The sequence below is a fragment of the Acinonyx jubatus genome, chromosome B4 (genome assembly GCF_027475565.1).
Source record: "Acinonyx jubatus isolate Ajub_Pintada_27869175 chromosome B4, VMU_Ajub_asm_v1.0, whole genome shotgun sequence".
NCBI lineage: Eukaryota > Metazoa > Chordata > Mammalia > Carnivora > Felidae > Acinonyx > Acinonyx jubatus.
Window position 1 is genome coordinate 22290978 of NC_069387.1, and position 20043 is coordinate 22311020.

The 20043-nt window shown below is 43.8% G+C and overlaps 1 protein-coding gene across 24 annotated transcripts in view; it reads left to right on the forward strand.

Moving 5' to 3' along the window:
* The window catches only part of KIAA1217 (KIAA1217 ortholog), a 747790-nt gene that overhangs the window by 659936 nt on the left and 67811 nt on the right, over nucleotides 1–20043 (forward strand). The window contains exon 1 of one of the 24 annotated variants that reach the window (XM_027073651.2): nucleotides 1017–2472. The exons of 20 other annotated variants lie outside the window; for them this stretch is intronic. The gene's annotated coding sequence lies outside the window, so the exon portion shown is untranslated. Of the gene's footprint in view, nucleotides 1–1016; nucleotides 2473–3742; nucleotides 4338–17173; nucleotides 17510–17541; nucleotides 18062–20043 lie in introns of those variants that run through there. 3 more of the 24 variants (XM_027073650.2, XM_027073653.2, XM_027073652.2) reach the window with 3 other exon arrangements.

Sequence of the window (20043 nt, forward strand, 5' to 3'; positions counted from 1 at the left end):
TGCTTGTGCACTCTCTCTCAAAAATAAACAAACATTTTTTTAAAAAAAGGAAAGAAGTGGAAGTTTCCAGAAACACTCTTTCATCATTCAAGGTCCTCCTCCTTGACCCACCACCACCAGCAGTGGTATTAGTGACCTATCATTCATCACCTACTGACTCTCTGCCAGGTACTGCTCCAAACATCGCACCCCTATTCATTCTCATTTGATTCTCAGAACAACCCAGTGTGAAGGAAATTCTCATTATCCCCTGTTTCAGATGTGGGAGCCGAAGGTCAGAGAAGCTAGGGAACTTGCTCCAAGCCGCACGGCTCTTCAGTGGTAGAACTGGCTTTGGAACCAGGCAGGCCAACTCTAGGACTGGCCTTCTTGCTCACTCTGGTGGCCACGACTGTCCTTCCCCACTCTGCTGTCTTCATCAGCAATGTCCACGCGCCACCTATGTTTGGGGACCTAACTCAAAAGCCAGTATTTTTAACATGACCTCCCTACCATTTCCTTTCGCCAAGCCTGTCTCAGAACCTCCACAGGACCTTAGCTGTCCGTCTCCTTTCCTTTCTTCCTGCCTGCCATGGACACACCAGAAGTTCCTTTCTAACCCCTGAGCTTCTTTAGGGGTGAAGGTTTCCTCCAGTTCATCTTCATGTTCCCTGTGTTTCCCTCTGGCAATGTCCTGCTCTGAGGAAATTCTCATTAACTGTCCGGATGAAAAAGGGGTTCACTTCAGCACTTTTCCTACTGCAAACTTTCCGTGAATGCCCTATTTGCTAAGATCAGTACAATGATTTGTAAATAGAAGTATGAGCATTTGTAACACATTCATTCCCTAGCTTATCTTAGTGGTAGTTCCTGACCAAAATGAGAAATGAGAATATCTGTCCTGTCCTAACAAATTCTCCCATTCTATCAATAAAATTATATAACAGTTAATAATCCTAACTTTTCTTAACGTTTATTATTTATTTTGAGAAAGGGAGAGAGAGAGACAGTGCAAGCAGGGGAGGGACAGAGAGAGAGGGAGGCACAGAATCCGAAGCAGACTCCAGGCTCTGAGCTGTCAGCACAGAACCCGATGTGGGGCTCGAACTCACAACCTGTGAGATCATGACCTGAACCAAAGTTGGATGCTCAATGGACTGGGCCACCCAGGCACCCCAATAACCCTAACATTTAAGATGAGTCTAACAGATTTGTCGGAGTGAACTAAGTGATTGTCAGAAAAGCACACATATTTTCCCTTTTTAAAAATTTTATTTTCAGGAGTTAAATTCACCTGTGGTAGGAAGTACACTAATCTCTGGATACCCGATTAAATATAACAGATCTTGTTTTGCTGTGTTTTATAATTCAGTAGGACAAATTTGCTGGTAGATTGAGTTGTTGGTCAGAATTCCCAATACCTCCAAACTCACAAAGTAGGATTGATGATTTCAGACCAGTTCACCTACCCCCAAGGTTCACTGGTTCACTTACCCAGCCATTATGCGTCACACCCCTCCTTTGACTCTGGCTCTTGTGCGAGATTCTGAAGATGTAATAGTGAGCAAGTGTGGTGACTGCCCTCGCAAATCTTCTAATCTAGCAGAAGATCTGAAGTCAATAATCAACAGGTCAATAATCAGTCGTGATACAGACATCTGTACATTTTCAAATCAGTTCCAGGCTCCGTGAAATCCTTGCCTCCGTTCTATTATTTGCTCGAGTTAGCACAGTGGAACTCACTTGAGTGGTGTATCTAATTATGCCCCTTTTATGTCATGCTTTTCTGACTGGCCGAAAGATGTTTATGTTACAGTTGGTAAGGAATTACTCTTATTGAAATGGTTACGGGGGCAAACACATTTGAATCCAGTGGCTATCCAGAACACGGTAGAGATTTTCTTCCTCCCTAGCTGCTTCCAGTAATACTTTCTTTTATTTTCTAAGAAGCAAGAAAGGGTAATATATGCACATCTGATATACAGCTTCCAAGTGATACAAATCTCATCTTTCCTGCTGTGTGGCTCCTTGCTTTTCCTTGCACTTTTTTTTTTTTGTCATTGAGAGGTTATGACAACATGAGCCATATTGTATTTATAAACATCACGTGTTTCCTTGATATGGCTTGCAGTTTCTGCCAGACGGAACACATGGAAGAAACATTTCTCGTTAGCTCAGCATTGGTTTTAGTTATGCTGATTTCCGGGACAGGAAAAATGCCTTCCTACTCAGATTTAACTTTCATAGAGTAGAAACAAAACCTCTGAATGTCCGTGAAATGGTTTTAACAAGGGTGGATACTGCTCCTTTAAACCACATATTTTGACTAAAAGCTTCCTTCTGTAAAAAAAAAAAAAAAAAAAAAAAAAACCAAGCCTTGCATTTAGTCACCATAAAGACAGAGCTGGAAGCATTCGAGAGATGGGTGGTTTCAAGGTCTCTGCAAGTCTAGAAAGTTTCTTCTAGAGGAGAAAGGTTCACGGAAGATGTAAGGTAAGAACTGTGCCTTTATAACAAAATACCATTGTCAGAATTTTTTTTTGCCATGCTGTGGGACATCTGCCTTCAACTGAGGCAGGTCTTCTGTATTTAAGTTCAATTCAATGAAGAGTTGAAATTCCAGGTTTTTAATTTTCACTTTTTACAAACTGCTTAAAAGGAAAGTCCTTTTTTATTGGCAATCGTCTGTTTTGAAAAATCCATTTAAATGACATTTGGTTCTTTCATCTGTAAATCTTATGATCTAGTTTCTGTTTAACCTTATTAAAAAGAATTGAAGGTGTCAGGATTATCTGCCAGTATAGATCTCACTGATGTATGTGTTTTGTGACCATTTTCAGTGTTTTCATGAGGATGTTGACTTGTATTTAGTTTCTAAGACAAACGTAGAAGATTTGAAGATGTGGTACAATGGGAGGGGAACCTTAGTCTGTGTCCTTCAACACTCCAGGGAAAATTATTTGTTGGGTTTTTTTTCCTTGTGAAAAACACTTTAAATTTTAAATTAAAAATAGCTCTTGTATCTCGGTTTTGGCTTTTTTAAAAGAAATATCCCTGTAAGCCTCATGAGTAACACTTAAAACTTCTAGGGTTTTATGTAACAGATATAATCCTATTATGTCAGGCTTATTGATTGCCTGAAAAAACTCTGGCAGAAATTTTATTTACCAGACACAGCTATTTTGTCTTATTCTTGTAATGGTTAAGTCACAATATTTTGCATTTTTTTAAAAAAAGAATTCAATACGGCAATGAAATTAAATTTTAAATGAGTCTATTTCCCTTTAAAGGTTCATGTGTGCATGGATCTGCTTATCCAGATCCCTGTGGTTATCTTTATCCCCTTTTCGAGAGGAGTTAATAAGCATGAAAAGTTGTTATCTAGTGTGGTCTAAATAATATATAATATTTCATTGAATCATCAGAATAGCTCAATTTCATAGGCACAGTTATACCCATTTTTAGATCGGAAAAACTGAGGCCAAGAGATTAAGTAACGAGATCCCATACGAGTAAGTAGCAAAGCTGAAGTTCAAACCCAGGCCAGCTGTCTTACTAGTAGGTAAGAGCTCTAAGTCTGAAGTCAGATACAGAGAACTTAACTTGAAAGTACTAATTACAAATAAGCAATCTTTATTTGGCTCAAGATAAATTATTTAGTACAATTTGCCGGGGGTGGGGGGGGGGGGTGTTGGTTGGTTGGTTGGTTTAGATCTGTAGCATCCAAAACCTACTATCAGACTGGTTGTTGTGTCAGAGACTTGGTTACAACTTACTCTGAGTGGAACGAGAACGGTAAACAGGAGGCAGTGTGGGGATAGTTTTAGACAAACTACCCTTTCCTCTTTGCTCCTTCCTTCTTTGCTTCCTGTGCCGTGTCACTCGAAAACTGGTTTCATAGACCCGGGTCAGGGAGCTTATTCGTGAGCTTGATCTGGAAGTGAGAAAGTGTCTTTGAATGGAGAGCTGCCCACATGCCAGGCTACGCAGCCTGTCAGGCTTCCGGCAGAGCCGTTGGGGGAGGACAGGGAGAACGTTGAATAACGTTGAAGGCGGAGGGCTCTGGAGTGGGGGCAGCCAGCCGAGCCACCTCGGGACCAGGGACTGCTGCTCCCCTCACCCCCTCCTGGAGACTGAGGCATCCACTCCAGCCACAAAAATATCCTGGTGATTTGTGATGCGAAGTCATCACTGCCAACGGCGTCAACAGGGGATGCAGCTGTCTTTCTTCCCAGCATCGCACTTGGGCTTCGGGATCGAGACAGCCAGCTTCCAACACCATTTCTGCACGAAATCCGGGGCTGGCTGAGCAGCCGCCTCAACTGAAAGTCGATTGGAGCAGGACCTTCCTTTAGCAGGTACTGGGGTTGTTCCCAAAGAATCCTGTGCCAGTGCTGGAGAGCTCAGGAGAGGTTTGCACCACACCCTCCGCCCTTTGATATCCAAACCACATCCCTTTTCTTGGCTCTTGTAAATACAGCTGTTAGCGGAAATTGCCTTTGACTGGGAGCATATGTCCTGGTATTTTCAGGTTGTAACCGGTGCACCTACATGCTGCTTTCTTCCCGGGGTTTAGCTTTTCTGTCTTCTTTGTGGGTCCCCATCAGGGTAACCCAGGCCGTAGGAAATTGTTTCCTACCAAGTATGCACAGGCTCCCTCCGTCCACGATCTTGCCCAATAGAGGGCTTCCAGATGACCATTCTTTCCTTTACACTTCTTCTAAAATTTCTCAGGTAAGTATGTGTTGCTTTTATTTAAATTTGTGCGTGAGGTGGAGGGGAGTGCATGTTAGTTTCTTACAGAGAAAAAAATATATATTTTTAAGGTACATCCATATCGACTGTTGGCAAGCCATTTCCTCTCTGCCCTGCTTTTCTTCCCATCAGGTTGCTGATCCCTTGGCTTGCGCGTCATTTTTGCAGGAGCGATACTCTGTCTGCTCCTGTAGATTTGGGTCAGGGAGATACCTGACCTAGTAGTTGGTACCACCTCAAGCAACGGGCCTGACTTATTCGGAATCCTAGGGTTTCAGAGGTGGAGAGACGGTCCCGTGCATCAGCTTTTAGAACCCATCCGGTGAGACTTAGGGGGTCTAGCGTGGTTGCAAAGACTTGGAGTGACAAGATCACAAGACAAGGAAGGAACAAATACAGGGCTGGAACCCGGGCCACCTGTCCCTCAGGCTAACCCTTTGTCCATCCCCCAGGGCTTCCCTGCTTTTGCTCTGGCCCCACTGGGTCTCACTTGATCGATTTAGCAAAGTGTTGCCTACCTGACTTCTCCTAGGCAGCCATTGTTGTAGTTGAATATAGCCGGGCCTCACCTACCATCCAGAGCAGCACGTGTCTAAAGTGGGGCCAAACCTCATTAATTGGAAATGCATGGGCCTGGACCAAAAATAAATGGATTTTGAACTAACCAGATTGAGATGATCCAATATTTTTATTGAAGGAGAATGAGCCCTCAAGTCATCTGAAAAACAGCAGCTGCTTCAAATTATGGGATGCTTTGAATAAAACAATACGTACTGGCTTAAAAGGGGTGTGTAGTCTTATAACCTTATTTTCAAAAGTCAGCCTTTTTGCTAAGGAAAATGGCTCCTACGGTAACTCTGTTCGAAATGTTAATGTATTTCCATTCGGATGACTTTCAAAGTCGTTTTTCACGAGGAACCAGTGATTTTAGGTGGGACCTCGTAAAACAGGTTTTGAAATTTTAATAATTGTGTAATGTTTTAATGAATATTAGGTAAGTAGCACAAACAGCTTGAGAGTTAATGAATATTTTTCCTTCACCACAACTAAGTAAAAAAAAAAAAAAGTCAATTTAAAATTGACTTGGGGCACCTGGGTGGCTCAATCGGCTAAGAGTCCGACTGTTTTCAGCTCAGGTCTTGATCTCAGGGTCATGAGTTCAAGCCCCACACGGGGCTCCACACTGGATGTGAAGCCTCCTTAACTCAACCAACCAATCAATCAATCAATCAATCAATAATAACATTGACTTAAAGAAAATCATTAAATGGGTAATAGCACAGTTGGTATGAGAAAGTGGCCAAAATGGTGATGGTGTCTTATTACTGAGTAAACTGTAAAAACGGAGGCTTTGAGGCAAGGGGCCAGTCAGGGGTTTGTGAAGACAGAGCAAAACGTCATTAAAGATTATATGGTTGAAAAAATGAACCGTTTTGACGTCAGAATCAGAACTAATTCCCATTTAGGAGTTCTGAAGAACTCCGGCACCTTGTCATTTGGCACAAAAGAAAAGCTGTTCATTAAATCATTTTTGTGCAGATTTCTTGATTTGAGGCTCTCCGGATAGAAGGGGTGAATATCCAGTGTGCCATTTAAGCCAGAGGGACGCCTTCTCGTGGTTCAGGTGGCGCTAACTCACTCCATATTCCTGAAATACAGAAAATATGTTTCTCTCGGTTGATCGACACATGTACTTGATTTCTTTCTTTTTATTTTTTCTTTTCCTGTGAAATCAAAGTTCATGCTTTCCCTTGTTCTGATTTAACTCTCTGAACCTGTGCCTTTTCATTTGCCCTTGATATCTTAGGAAGAGCAGTCAAACACAAACCCCAACAACAGTAAGAAATCATAACGATGTCAGTGATGAGGTGATTCAGAAATAGCAGAGACCTGCTTAAACTTCAATGCATGTTTTTCATAAAGCAAGCCTCCAGAGCATTAGCTATCACAGTCAGGGTGTGATAGCTTTCGTCTAGGATGAGCGTCTAGAGCTGTTCCTTGCACTGACTTAACAAGAAGGAAGGCGACCGAGAGAGCATTCTGTACATGGTGGACTCCTTGTAGGAGGGACTGAGGGAACATTCTGGATACATATCTACAAAGTGGATACCATTTTTGCTTGCTTTTAAAAGCAAATCTAAAAATATATTTCCTAGCAGCTGTGTAACTGCAAAACAAAAAAATCTGCTCCACTGCAGCGCAAATTACTTACTAGATATCTCCAGGGTTCTGATCTTAATGCTTCAGAAATTTGCTTTAGATTTTATTGTATATATTTAGACCAAGGAGCCTATTAGCTTGCGATCTGGGTGAACCTCTGCATTCTCATGAAAATGAGAAATGTGCCACTCTTGGCAACCTAAGGCTATAATTATGTTAATATGACCATTTTAAGACTGAAATATGTTGTTTTAAAATGTTTCTGTATTTTTATTATTCGTAACAATGATCCGAAGAAATTTAGGGAAATGCTAATAAGTTTTTGTTCAGTATCACTTTGTGACTAGAGCATAAAAACGATTCAGATGTGGTATTTTGAGATTTTTAATTTTGACAGAGAATTTCTATCCATAGATAAGTACTCCTGTATATAGTCCATTTTAATAATATAAAAACTACCCAAACCTTCTTTTGTATTTTAAATGTAGATGCAGTGAATATATCTGAAGGGCCATCTCGACCTGTAAGTTCCATGACAGCATTTTTTTTTTAATTTTTTTATGTTTTATTTATCTTTGAGAGAGACAGCGGGAGACAGTGCGAGCAGGGGAGGGACAGAGATAGAGGGAGACACAGAATCTGAAGCAGGCTCCAGGCTGTGAGCTGTCCGCACAGAGCCTGACGTGGGGTTCGAACTCACAAACGGTGAGATCATGACCTGAGCCGAAGTCAGATGCCTAAGTGACTGAGCCACCCAGGCGTCCTTCCATGACACTTGCATTAAATCACCACGCTTTGCAATAATTAAATAAATAAATAAATAACCACAGTTCAAGAAAGAAAGAAAGAAAGAAAGAAAGAAAGAAAGAAAGAAAGAAAAAGAAAGGGAAAGAAAGAAAAAAGAGCACCAAAAACTATCTTTTGAGCAATATGGCAAGATAGCTGTTTTTCTATCAAGGACTATCCTAAAGCACACAGATGCCTGCTTTTAATATAAATGTGGGAGACTAGAATGAACAATATAGTTGGAATTCTGAAAGGATCCAAAAAACTTGTGTCTAGCTTATTGGTTCATCCTTGCCCTCACTACCCAAAACTTCTATTCTGGCTACAGGCAAGATTCTTTCCCAAAGACAGGTTCTCCCAGGTGGCGCCACAAGAAGGGAACGAGAAGGGCAAGAGCGGAGATGTGGATAACGGCCCGTCGCGTAATTTTTATAAATAACTGACGTTTGAATCTCTATCAGTACAAAGTTGATTAGAAATCTTTCACTGAGCCTAACCCGGCGTGAGAATCGCCCATTAATTCGGGAATGGGAATGAGGGAAAGCGCTTTCTTGACTGTGAGTCCATTGCCTATAACCAGACTTTTTTCTCAAGGGTATGTCTTTGGAACATAATACGGCATGGCACGCTTCCTTTCAGAAGCTCCATCCATTCTTTCTTTCTGGGAGCTTGTGTATCTCATGAAAGTGTGTCATTCTCATCGTGCTCCTATGAATATATTAAAGTGAACATTATCCAGTCTATTCATTTTGCTCTCATTTGAGTGAGCCCATGAATGCTTGTGGGCAATTTTAATAATAACCCACGCGGTTCACGCTTCCCTGCGTGCAAGCCATACAAGAGTAATTCAGCTCACTTGATGTTCACAGAAATAGGAGGTGTTCCTGAAGCCACCGAGCAGCAGAACCAGAGGTTCAGAAAAGTTCGGTGGCGGAGCCACAATCATGGCGGTAAGAGCACAAGCGAGGAGATCCTCAGGAGGAGAAACAGAGTGTTTTCATTCAGCATCCAGTACTCATTCCACCACGACCCACCGCCTTCCCTGGGCGTCATGGTGCGGAGGAGTACTGATGGAAGAGGATGATTAGACCCTTAAAAATGTTTTGTTTTGGAAACTAACTTGTAGACTGCAGCCTGTTGAAGGACAAGTTGAGGTTGAGGGCCATCGGAATGAAGCCTGTGTCTCACTGCACCAAGTATAAGAAACTCCCTTTGTCTGTGTATTCACCCCTGTCTTCCTGTCCTCTCTGGGAGAAGCTTTGTCCCTATGTTGCTTTTGAAGTGGGTTGAAAGCTCTGGCCGCTAGTCATGAACTTCGACAGGCTCCGTAGATTACAGAGCATTGTCTTTACCTGTCTTGCCTCCTGTGTGACAGAGGATTCTTTCCCGTGGTTTTGTGTGGGTGCGGGGGGTGGTGAAGACAACTACACCATATCCACCCCCTCACCCGATGTGGAAGCTTTGTCATATGGACCGTGACTTCCCTTTTTTTTTTTTTTTTAATTTTTTTTTAATGTTTGTTGATTTTGAAGGGGAGAGAGAGACAGAGTATGAGCGGGGGAGGGGCAGAGAGAGAGGGAGACTCAGAATCCAAATCAGGCTCCAGGCTCTGAGCTGTCAGCACAGAGCCCGACGCAGGGCTCGGACTCACGAACTGTGAGATCTCGACCTGAGCTGAAGTCTGTCGCGTAACCGACTGAGCTGCCCAGGTGCCCCTGGACCGTGACTTCTTTAACATGGAGTCACTGAGCTAGTGGCTCTCCATTTGTTTCTCATGAGCTGCTGAGATTTGGGGACGCAGGGCTTCCTTTGAATGTAGGAATGCCCAAAGTCCGGCATTTCTTGGGACACAGGGAAGCAGATCCCGTCTCAGAGCGGGAGGCTTCTGGCAGTGTTGGAACCCAGTGGGAAGCGGTGACTGGCCAGACTCCCCCAGCTGTCGAACAGGGCAAGGCCAGGCAGGGCGTGGGTGGAGAGGCTTGCCAAACCCAGCCTCAGGGTATGCACAGCTCCCAAACTGGTTGTCTTGGAGGCTGTTATTTATCCAAATAAGGAGAAGTAGTGGTTTTGCTGACCATCTCAGATTTCTGAGCCATGTCCACTGGCTTGCTGGCTGACTTGACGTGATATTTGAACTGAACACACAAAGGTATTTCTTTGAAATGGAGCCCTCTTGTGGGGCTCACGGACGTCCTGGGGTCATCATTGGGAAGGTGGTTTTTCCCCACATTTGTAGATAACGGTAACATGGTCTGGTCTATGTTACTGTTCTCTTGTGTCTTCTGTAACATTCGATACAGATGACTTTGTTCAGGTATTTCTGAACCCGATTTTACATGGTGAGAATACTGACCTTAGGGATCCCTGAACCGCTGCCTTCCTTTGAAGAGTATTCAAAGAAGATCGAGCCTCCACACTGATTTCTTAACACTCGAGCGTGAGATTTTTCTGGCACTTCATAGATCCTGGCCCTGTTATTTGACTTTGGGTAAGACATTTGAAGTCTCTGGGCCCCAGTTCCTCATCTGTAAAATGGGGATTATAATGTTTATCTGATGGGAATCTGCTGGGAATTAAATGAGCTGGTTTTGGAAAGCATTGGTAAATAGGAAGTCTTCAAAAACATGAGTTTCCTTGCCATTGTTCCGTTTTCTCCTGGCAGATTTAGTTGAAAATATTTATTTATAGAGAAATCGTAAGTAATTAAAATTGTCACCCAAAGTTTAATAAGGTCAGCTTCCTGAGTTAGGATTTAACCAAACCCACACTAGAAGGAAGACTTTGATGGGCACTTCCCACTCCCCTTTACTCCCTAGAGCAGTGGTTCTTCAAGAACATTCCATGGACCAGCAGCTTAGCATCACCTGGGGACCTGTTAGAAATGCAAATTCTCAGGCCCAACCCCTGACCTACTATCTCAGACACTCTGGAAGTGGGGCCCATTAATCTGTATTTTAGCAAGTGCTTCTAATGTAGGTTAAAATTGGAGAACCATTTGCTGTTTGGGTCAGTTCCTCTGGGTCACTTGGCATTCCCCATCTCTGGTCTCTAATGACGCCTTACTTCCTGCCTGGAATACCTAAGAAAGCAACCTCTTTCTTTCTTCCCTACTGAAGTCTTGCTCATAATGTGTGGATTCATTTCATCTCACCTCTTCAGAGAAGTGTTCCTCGACTATCCCAGCCAGAAGAATCTTACCCTTCTGTAGATTCCGAGAATATTTGTGTATTGCACTCATTGAACGCTTGCCAGAGTGATTCTTGCTTTGTCTTACTTTGAATATTCATGTACGTGCCTCATTATCCCTGCTAGAAGGTAAGCTCTTAAAAGGTGAGAAGTACGTCTTAAAGATCCTTTTCCCCCGTCATCAGTCTTAATCCTGAGCTTGGTATACAGAATGACTATTTAGAAAATATGTCATGGATACACAGAATGTGATCATATAGAGACAGTCTAGATGAGACTTCTCGTTTATGTATAATGAACCTGATGTTAGCATCTGGTTCTGAATGCAGGTTCCACCATGCTTCAATGACTGTTGGAAGACACCCTGAATGGGGGCATCCGGGACCCCTGGCTTGGTCCAAAGTTGCAGCTGCTCTTGTGATCTTTGCCACACCTCCAGTCACACCTGAGGAAGACAGACACGTTTTCAAAGATATATTCATTTAATTTATAGGCCTGGAACCGTTTAGATTCTTTCATAACTAATGAGAGCTGGGAAATTTATGAGTCTATATAATTATACAACAAATGGCATCTATTTTCAGTCTTACAGGAGAGAATTTTCTCAGCTCACACACTCAATACACCTGGGATACCCATGGAACTTCTTTAGGGTTTGAAAGTTGCTTGAGGGGTTGAAAGTTGTTGCTAAAGAGAAGAGCGATTGGCTCTTCTGAAGCCATGAAGAATTGGCACAAGGGCTGTTTTGATCTGGATCTCCATTGTTGTTTTGTCATGTTTGTTTTAAGGGAAAATTGAACTTGGTGGATTTGTGAATTACTGTCCTTCAGTGTTATCCTCTGGGGTTCTTCCCCTCACAGGATCCTTGCTGCTTTTGATACATTTGTTAATACTGTTCAGCTGAAGGTCAGAATAACAGCAGAACTAAAAAATCGTGCATCAGAAGCCTCTTTTTTACCATTTATTTTTATTTACTTTCATTTTTATTTTTAATTTGAATCCAAGTTAGTTAATATGTGGTTAGTTAACATATAGTAATAATGATTTCAGGAATAGAATTTAGTGATTTATCACTTACATACACCACCCAGTGCTCATCCCAACAAGTGCTCCTTAATGCCCATCACCTATTTAGCCCACCCACCTCCCTGACAGCAACCCTCAGTTTGTTCTCCATATTTATGAGTTTCTTCTGTTTTGGCCCCCTCCCTGTTTTTATATTATTTTTGTTTCCCTTCCCTTATGTTCATCTGTTTTGTCTCTTAAAGTTCTCATATGAGTGAAGTCATAGGATTTTTGTCTTTCTCTGACGGACTAATTTCACTTAGCATAACGCCCTCCAGTTCCATCCACGTAGTTGCAAATGGCAAGATTTCATTCTTTTTGATTGCCGAGTAATACTCCATTGTATATATATACCACATCTTCTTTATCCATTCATCCATCGATGGACAGTTGGGCTCTTTGCATACTTTGGCTATTGTTGATAGTGCTGCTATAAATGTTGGGGTGCATGTGCCCCTTTGAATCAGCACTTTTGTATCCTTTGGATAAATGCCTAGTAGTGCAATTGCTGGGTCGTAGAGTAGTTCTCTTTTAATTTTTTGAGGAACCTCCACACTGTTTCCCAGAGCGGCTGCACCAGTCTGCATTCCCATCAACGGTGCAAGGGGGTTCCCCTTTCCCCCCTCCTCTCTGACATCTGTTGTTTGCTGGGTTGTTAATTTTAGCCATTCTGACAGGTATAAGGTGGTATCTCATTGTGGTTTTGTGTAAAATTCCCTTTTAAAGTGACTCTGCTGACATAACTCACCTTGTGTCGTGTGTTTGTTCTATTCTTTGCTAATAGAACCAGCACGTGCTTTGCTTTGATTGATATGAAAACAGAGCAGCATACAGGCAGTGGGGGGATGCCATTAGAAGGACCTCACTTGTAACCCGGGTCCACAGGGGCGATTCCAGAAAAGTCATGAGGAAAGAGGGACAGGGAGTGGACCTGAAGGAGTTACACATACCAGGGAACACTCTTGGACACTGCCACAGGGGTCCTGGGATGTGACAGGACAGCGACTGACCAAGAACAAAAGACCATTTGTTTTCCAGCTTGGCATCTATCAGCCGTTGATTTGTTTACACACCATTTTTTCCACTGAGAAATATCTATCCTTAAGCTGTGTCTGTGAGCATAAAATTCTATACAGAATGTCATCATTTTGTTGAGATATGGTGAGGATGTGTCGTATCATCAAACCGAGATTTTTTTTTTTTTCAAAAATTCTTACATCGAGGGGTACCTGGGTGGTTCAGTCGGTTGAGCATCTGACTTGTGATTTCGGCCCAGGTCATGGTCTCACAGGCATGAGTTTGAGCCCCACATCAGGCTCTGGGCTGGCAACGAGGAGCCTGCTTGGGATTCTTTCTCCCTCTCCCTCTCTCTCTCTATCTCTCTCTCTGTCCCTCCGCTGCTCGTGCTCGTGTGCTCTCTCTCAAAATAAACTAACTTAAAAAAATGATGACTTATTTAAAAATATTCTTAACATTGTTGTGAACATCCTAAAGCTTTATAGTGTTATATCAACTTTTTTCACTCCTGGTTATGGTCAACTTGGTCAGTTTCCCTGATGAAATGTTAGAGGGGCATAGGATACAGTGACAGAATTATAATAGCTCTTTCAGTGACTCATACACCTCTGAGAGATACGGTCCCAGGAATGTCATTCGGCATTGGGATCGGAGTCAGGGAGGTGAGGAATGCCAATCAACGGAAGCCTAGACATTTTATCCCGTAAGTCATGTGGCATCTGTGACCGATGAAAGTCTATGTGTGTGTATATACACGTTTGCACATATATGACTAGTGATGCAGTGATATCTGTATAGTGATAATCAGTGATACAGAACAGAGAAGTACGTGTATGCAAGTGTAATGTATACAGACATATACTACCATACATGTAACTAATTTTGAGGCAAGTAGATAAAACCTAGTAGTAATCAAGACAGTGTCTGGATAATTGGATCCAAAGTCCCCTGAGATGTCTATTATTTTTTTCCTTTGCTGTGAAAATCTGGATCAGAGAGTGAAGCAGACAAGGTACTGCTCAAGCCGAGTTCACCACGCTGCCTGCTGAAGTTCAGAGCTCAAGCAGATAAACATTCAGTAGTCCCTGCGGGGAAGGCCTTGGGGGCACGATTCCTCTCAGAGCAGCACACAGTGTCTTAGAGGACACGTGGTTTCCCACTTAAACTGTGAAGGAAGCAGGGACACGGTGGCGAACCTGAAGACGGGCATTCTTGCCGCCTCACGACTTTGTCACCACGCGAAGTTGGGCGAGGTTCGAAACTCCTGACGCTTCCTTTTCCTAACCAATCACATGGGGATAGGAGTATCAGATCTGTGTGTTGTTCCCCGAGTTCAGAGGTCCGCGAAATAGAATCACAATTGTAAGCTGCAGACGGCTGGGTGACCCTCTTGTGTATGTGGATAGGTGTGTCCGTAACCATCGAAAACCCTTCATAGAATGAGAAACATTGTCAATAAACAAAGCAATGCATTATATGTTGCGGAGTGCGTGTTGCCAAGCCAAATGGGAGTTCAGGGAACAGTCAGGAAAGGAAAAATAAAGTCGAAGGCACTGAAAAGTTCTATTTGGGTGCCAGAAATGACTTACCACTAGAACAAATCTAGAAGCCCCAAAGGGAGATGCATAAACGAATAGCGTCCTTACGGGAAATGCGTGAGTGTGCAGGGAGATGGGGATGAAAAACGAGGACTTATTTGCACTATCTGTTACAAGTGGTAGAGAGAAGATACTGTTTTATAAACTGTAACTATTTTAGGTGCAAAAGGAGGTTGTCCTTGGCCTGGATGATACAGGAGTATCCCAGAAGATTAAGTATCAGTGAGAGAAGCACAGTTTTCTTTTATCTGTCCTGCAGCTCCACACAGTTACTGACTGTGGCTTGGAAGCTGAGTGATTTATTTAACATCCCTTTATTCTGTTCCAGACTGGGATCTTTAATCACCGTTGGGCAGTGTTACGTCAGCTGGGTCCCGGTACTGGAGGGCTCACCAGTGCTTCCCATGTCAAGATATTTGTGGAAATAACGCTCCTCTTAAATATAGCCGTCAGCTAACCACTGACTGGACCATCTCTTTGCTGAGAATTGAATAATTTTGGCAACAGTCTGTCTGTCTCGTGTCTGGGAGACATTCCATTTATGATCAAATGAAACATTAATAGTTTTGCGAAGACCTCACAAATGACCGCCTTTCCAATTTTAACAGTGTAAGCAAGACGGACTTGAAATTTCCCAACATCGTAATTACTTCCCTTCACCACGCTGTCTTCATGCTCATAAGCACATTTTAGATTTCCTTTTATCATATGTAATTTTTTAAAAGCCAATAAAGAAATGGATGAGAGAGAGGAAATAGAAATAAATTTCCACAAGACTGTTAGCCTTACCAGAGCATAAAAATTATTTCCTGTTGAGGTAATGCTGAATATTTACTAGCATGTTCTTTTTTAATACTAACTCCAAAGAAATAAATTGCTTCCACTTTGCTTATCGTGCCAGTTAATGAAAGGAAGAAGGGGCATCGATAGTGGAACACTCAATACACCACTGGGAAGAACAAATTCACAAAGGCTGCAGCCTCCCAAGGTGGGTCACGCAGAGGAGGGTCTGGCGAAGAAAGGACGCCAGAGTGCGGGGACGCGGTGGTTGGACGCACCCAGAATGAGCCACATTTTGGGGTGAGTTCTCCTGAATGAGCTGTTCTTTGGAGAGCATGAGCCGGACAGGTGAAGTCAAATCCTGCACAGCACCAGGATATTGCTTAGGAAATTAGCCCGCCTGGTTCTTCACCGGGCACTCAAGGACCTTAGGGTCCTCTCTCGAGGGTGACCTGTGTGCTTCGTACTGGAGGATATTTAACTCATCCTGATTCACCGCAGCTTTCAAACTCCTGATGGTGAATTACAGCTCTCCTCATGACGAGGCCATGCGCATACTCTCCAGACCATGCCCTGAAACGTTTCAGAAAAGTGAAAGGAAATTGCTCTGAATGTGATGGGAAGGAAGAGATGGGAGACGTAAACCAGACCTTCTCTCACCTTGCACCCCCCACCCTGACTTGCAAGGCAGCTGGGTCAACAGAAGCCACCTGTCTCCGCCGTAGCCGGCGTGGACGCCCGTGTGGAGTATGGCGTGAGGCACGTAGCGAAACAGCGGTGAGCACTCAGTGCGTCTGTTTTCCGGGGGGGACAGCGTGGCCCAGACACTGCACATTCATTCATCCGTTCTTACAAGCCGTCCTGCTTGTGTAAACAGCAGGTAAATCAGTACAAGGGCCGTTAGGACATCTGATGCTGGAAGGCGGGGTCTTCGGGGGATATGGTAGGGTTGGAATCATGGCTTAATCAGACAAGGGAGACCAACCCCTACATCTCCCTTCCTGGAAAGCGTGTGTTTGACTGCAGAAGCAAAACCTGCCAAATGTGTGCCAAATGTTCCAGGGGCTGATAGCGCGCGTGCTTCCCATAGTCTGGTGAGAAATCACAAACTCCTGCTGATGAGATTAAACATCGAAACAAGCGTTTTCTCATTCCTTCTACTCTTTTCCGACCTCCTAGGTGGCATCTGTTACAACCACTTCATCCAAATATTGTGTCTAACGAGGCATCTTAGGAGGGTGACAGTGCCCCGTGCTCCGTGGTCCCCCTCCCTTAATAGCCACAAAGCATTCTGATGGCAGTAAACAGTTTTCTTTAGAAAGCCTGAAGCACTGACTGGATTTGAACTTGAGAGACGTCATGGAATTCTTTGGGTCAGCAAGAACAGCCTCGAAAAGCCTTAAAACGTTTGAAAAATGCACAGGCTTCCCAGAGCCTGGTCGCGGGGTGTGGCGTGAGGCCAGTGGGTTTCCAGCCCAGCATTTCGAGTTACTTGTTGCTGGATTCCCACTTGGATAGCTTTCCTTTCCCCTCCGTCCCTAAGGGCTCAGAGAGCATGGTGGTGATTAAACAGAGCCTACCCGCCAGCTAAGGAAGTGCTTTTTCTCCCTCACCTTTTGTGAGTGAGGCGTTAATACCTGTCCTCTGTTCAGGGCGGCACAAGCCACTTCTTGTTGGGAACACACACCTTCTTGTGCCTGTCGCCCCGCAAGAGATCAGCTGCATTGACAGCCGTTGCCGATGGGGTGGGGGGCGGCGGGGGTTGGGGTGCCTCTGGAGACTGCCCTGGTCTCTGCTCCTCAGCCTTGTTGAGGGTGGGGCAGAAGGATTCTGGCTCCCTTTCTGGAATCCCCTCGTGGCATAGCCCTGGTTTTCCCTCCCTCTTCTCTCAGGTATGTTTCCCAGAATGATCGCAGTTACTTGCCCGGTGCTGGGTAGGAGTGATTCATGGCTGCTACCCAAAGTGCATCTTGGTAAAACCAGGCTGGTTAATTAATAGACAGCCTCCTTAATCACCCCTCTGTTTTCTTTCTGCTGTTCAAAACCAGGAGAGGAGAGGCTCGCGTTCCCTTCACTTGCCAGGCCACCAACTTCAAAAGTGTGGCAGCAGAATGAGTGTTGGGTGCTGCTGGCCTATCTAGATTTTTCTCAGCGGATCACACTCGGAGAGTTGGTCCAATACGGTAATTAGCGTCCCGGGGTTTCCGATGGTCTTGTGGTGGCTGGTTGTCTGTTTCAGGGATCCTGTTTGCCTCTCCTTCCGGTCTAGTTTGTCACGTTCCTTTCACTGTTAACCCATTTACCTAGGCCTCTCGGAGTCTGTTCGTTGGTGTGTGTGTTCCGTGTAAGCAATTGTTACAGGCCTGAGTCACCCGTGAGGTAGCCTGTGGTTGGATGTGAGCTGAGGTTACTCAGTGACTAATTTCCAAGGGGAGGAGAAATTGGCTTATCATGGGGAGGACTACTTTTCATCCATGCCTGTGACAGCCTCACTCGGAAGACTGGGGGAAACAGAATGGTATTTTTTTTTACCGGTTGTAAACACTCAACCTGGGAATGTTTTAGGATCTGTGGCCTTTGCGATTTCTTCCCTGAAGACAAAGCTGTCTAAAACGTCCAAATGTGGAACTGAGGATTTAGATGAAACCAGCAAACAAAGAAAGCGCATAATTGGGAGCTGAGCCAATGTGCTGTTTTCACGGCGTTAGTTGTACAGGTGATTTCCTTAAGAAAAAGTAAGTGGCTTTAATTCTTTGAGGATGAAAGAGTCTTATAACAATCCTTTTCAGTTTTGTCCGGTTACTTCATCGTGTGGTCTGACTGACTGGTGTGTTTACAAATTCTAGACTTGGAAGGGTGGGGTTTGAAATACAATAAACTGTACAGAATACTCCCTTTCCGCAAAGAATATATATATTTTAAATACTCCACAAAGAGACGTGATTACATGAGACAGCTTCCCAAAATGATTTGAAATAAACATTTTGCATGCTAGATTTTTTTTTTTTTCCAGAAACAATTGTAAGTTTTTTGCCCCTTCTTTTCTTACATTCAGGCAACTTCTAAGTGAGCAATGTTTGATTTAACTTACTGTGTTCCGGGGAAATGAAATATAGATATATGTTAGGATTCCTAACTCAGATTTCAGATGATCAATTTGAAACTGCCCCCAGATTCTTTCTGGTCTCTAGGAAGTGTGGCCCAAACAGCGTACTGAGGTCTGTGCTGTGGGCAGGGGCAGTGGCCTCTCGGTCAGAGCCACGGTGCTGAGCTCCGGAGGAAGCCCCACTGTTTATAAGAACGGGAAGCACTCAAGCAAGAGAAAGCAGGGGTTTGGGCAGTAATGGCAAGAGGGACAAGTGATGCTCAACAAAGTGAGGCGTAGAGTAAGGAGAATTGTCTGGTTCACACGTTGCCAGTGATTCTAGAGAAGGCAATCGAATATTTTCTTTGTCTGGGCCGAGGTATAGGCAAATGGAGATCCGAGATCCGAGTTGTGTTCTGGTAAGGTGTGAAAAGACCCCTCATTCCTGGGCTTCGGTGAGCTTTTTCTTGCTGTAAAATGAAATTCTTCAAAGCCTACATAAAGACATTAAGTGTTGAGGGCTTCTGGGACAGAAGTGTCCGTGACACAAGGTTTCCAGATATTTTGAGAAAAATAACAGGATGGGGTTAGCGGCATCAGAGACTGGCGGAAGAAAAGGCGAGTCAGATATACTAATATCTGATATACTGCATACTGATATACACATAGAAGGTGAGTCACAATAGTGTGTGATGTGTGTGTGTGTGCCGCTAATTTATTTTACTTTTGAAGTTTGACATAATTTTCTCCTAAGAGGTCTGACTTCCAGGCCTAGTGCAGGAAGAACTCAATATGCATTTAATACCATTTGTGTTAAGAAAACAGAACAAAACCGTGCAGGTGCCTGATGCTAGGAGATCTCTCCACGGAAAGAGCACTAAGCTGTAACACTGGGACTTCTTAAGATTATGTATTATGGAATCTTAACCATCATCCCGACTGTCAATCAGAGAGTGAATAACTCCTGGAGGCTACAAAGTCCACATTTTACTGGAACAGCAAGTGGTCTCCTTGGGTGATCATGGCGAAGACTTGAAAAAGATTCTCTTTGCATCTCCCCATCACTTCTGCCTCATTTTCAGAGAGAGTGCCTTTGGTTGATCTATATCCTTTTGTGGATGAACCTCAGTTTTAAAATTTTAAAGGTTCATCCTAGTTGTAGGCTTAAACCATTTTCCCACAGTCTGATGGAACCATCATGTCCTTCTCTTCCTGGGCTGAGGGGAATTGCTGAGGAGGACATCACCATGGGTGCTTTTATCAGGGGTCTTGTGAAGTCAGTCAGAGCTTGGCAAAGCAAGATAGGAATTCTACCAAAGACTTCCAACCTCCAAGTCACCAGGATTGATGGAGGCATTCAATCTTAGGTCACCTGTTCTGTCATAGCTGAGTCCTTGTATTCACCGCCACTGTGGAGGACTCAGGTGGACAGTGATTCTTTCAGTGACCCCGAGGGGTGATGGCAACGTTAGTTTGAGATGGACAAGACAAGGCTGATAGGCAGCATTACCACTGGGTACATGATGCTGATTGCATACAGATAGGACCCATCCTGGTTGGCCAGAGTCCCATTCCGGTTGGTTGGCACCCATGTGACATTAGCTACCAGATGGTAAATATTTTGACTATCAC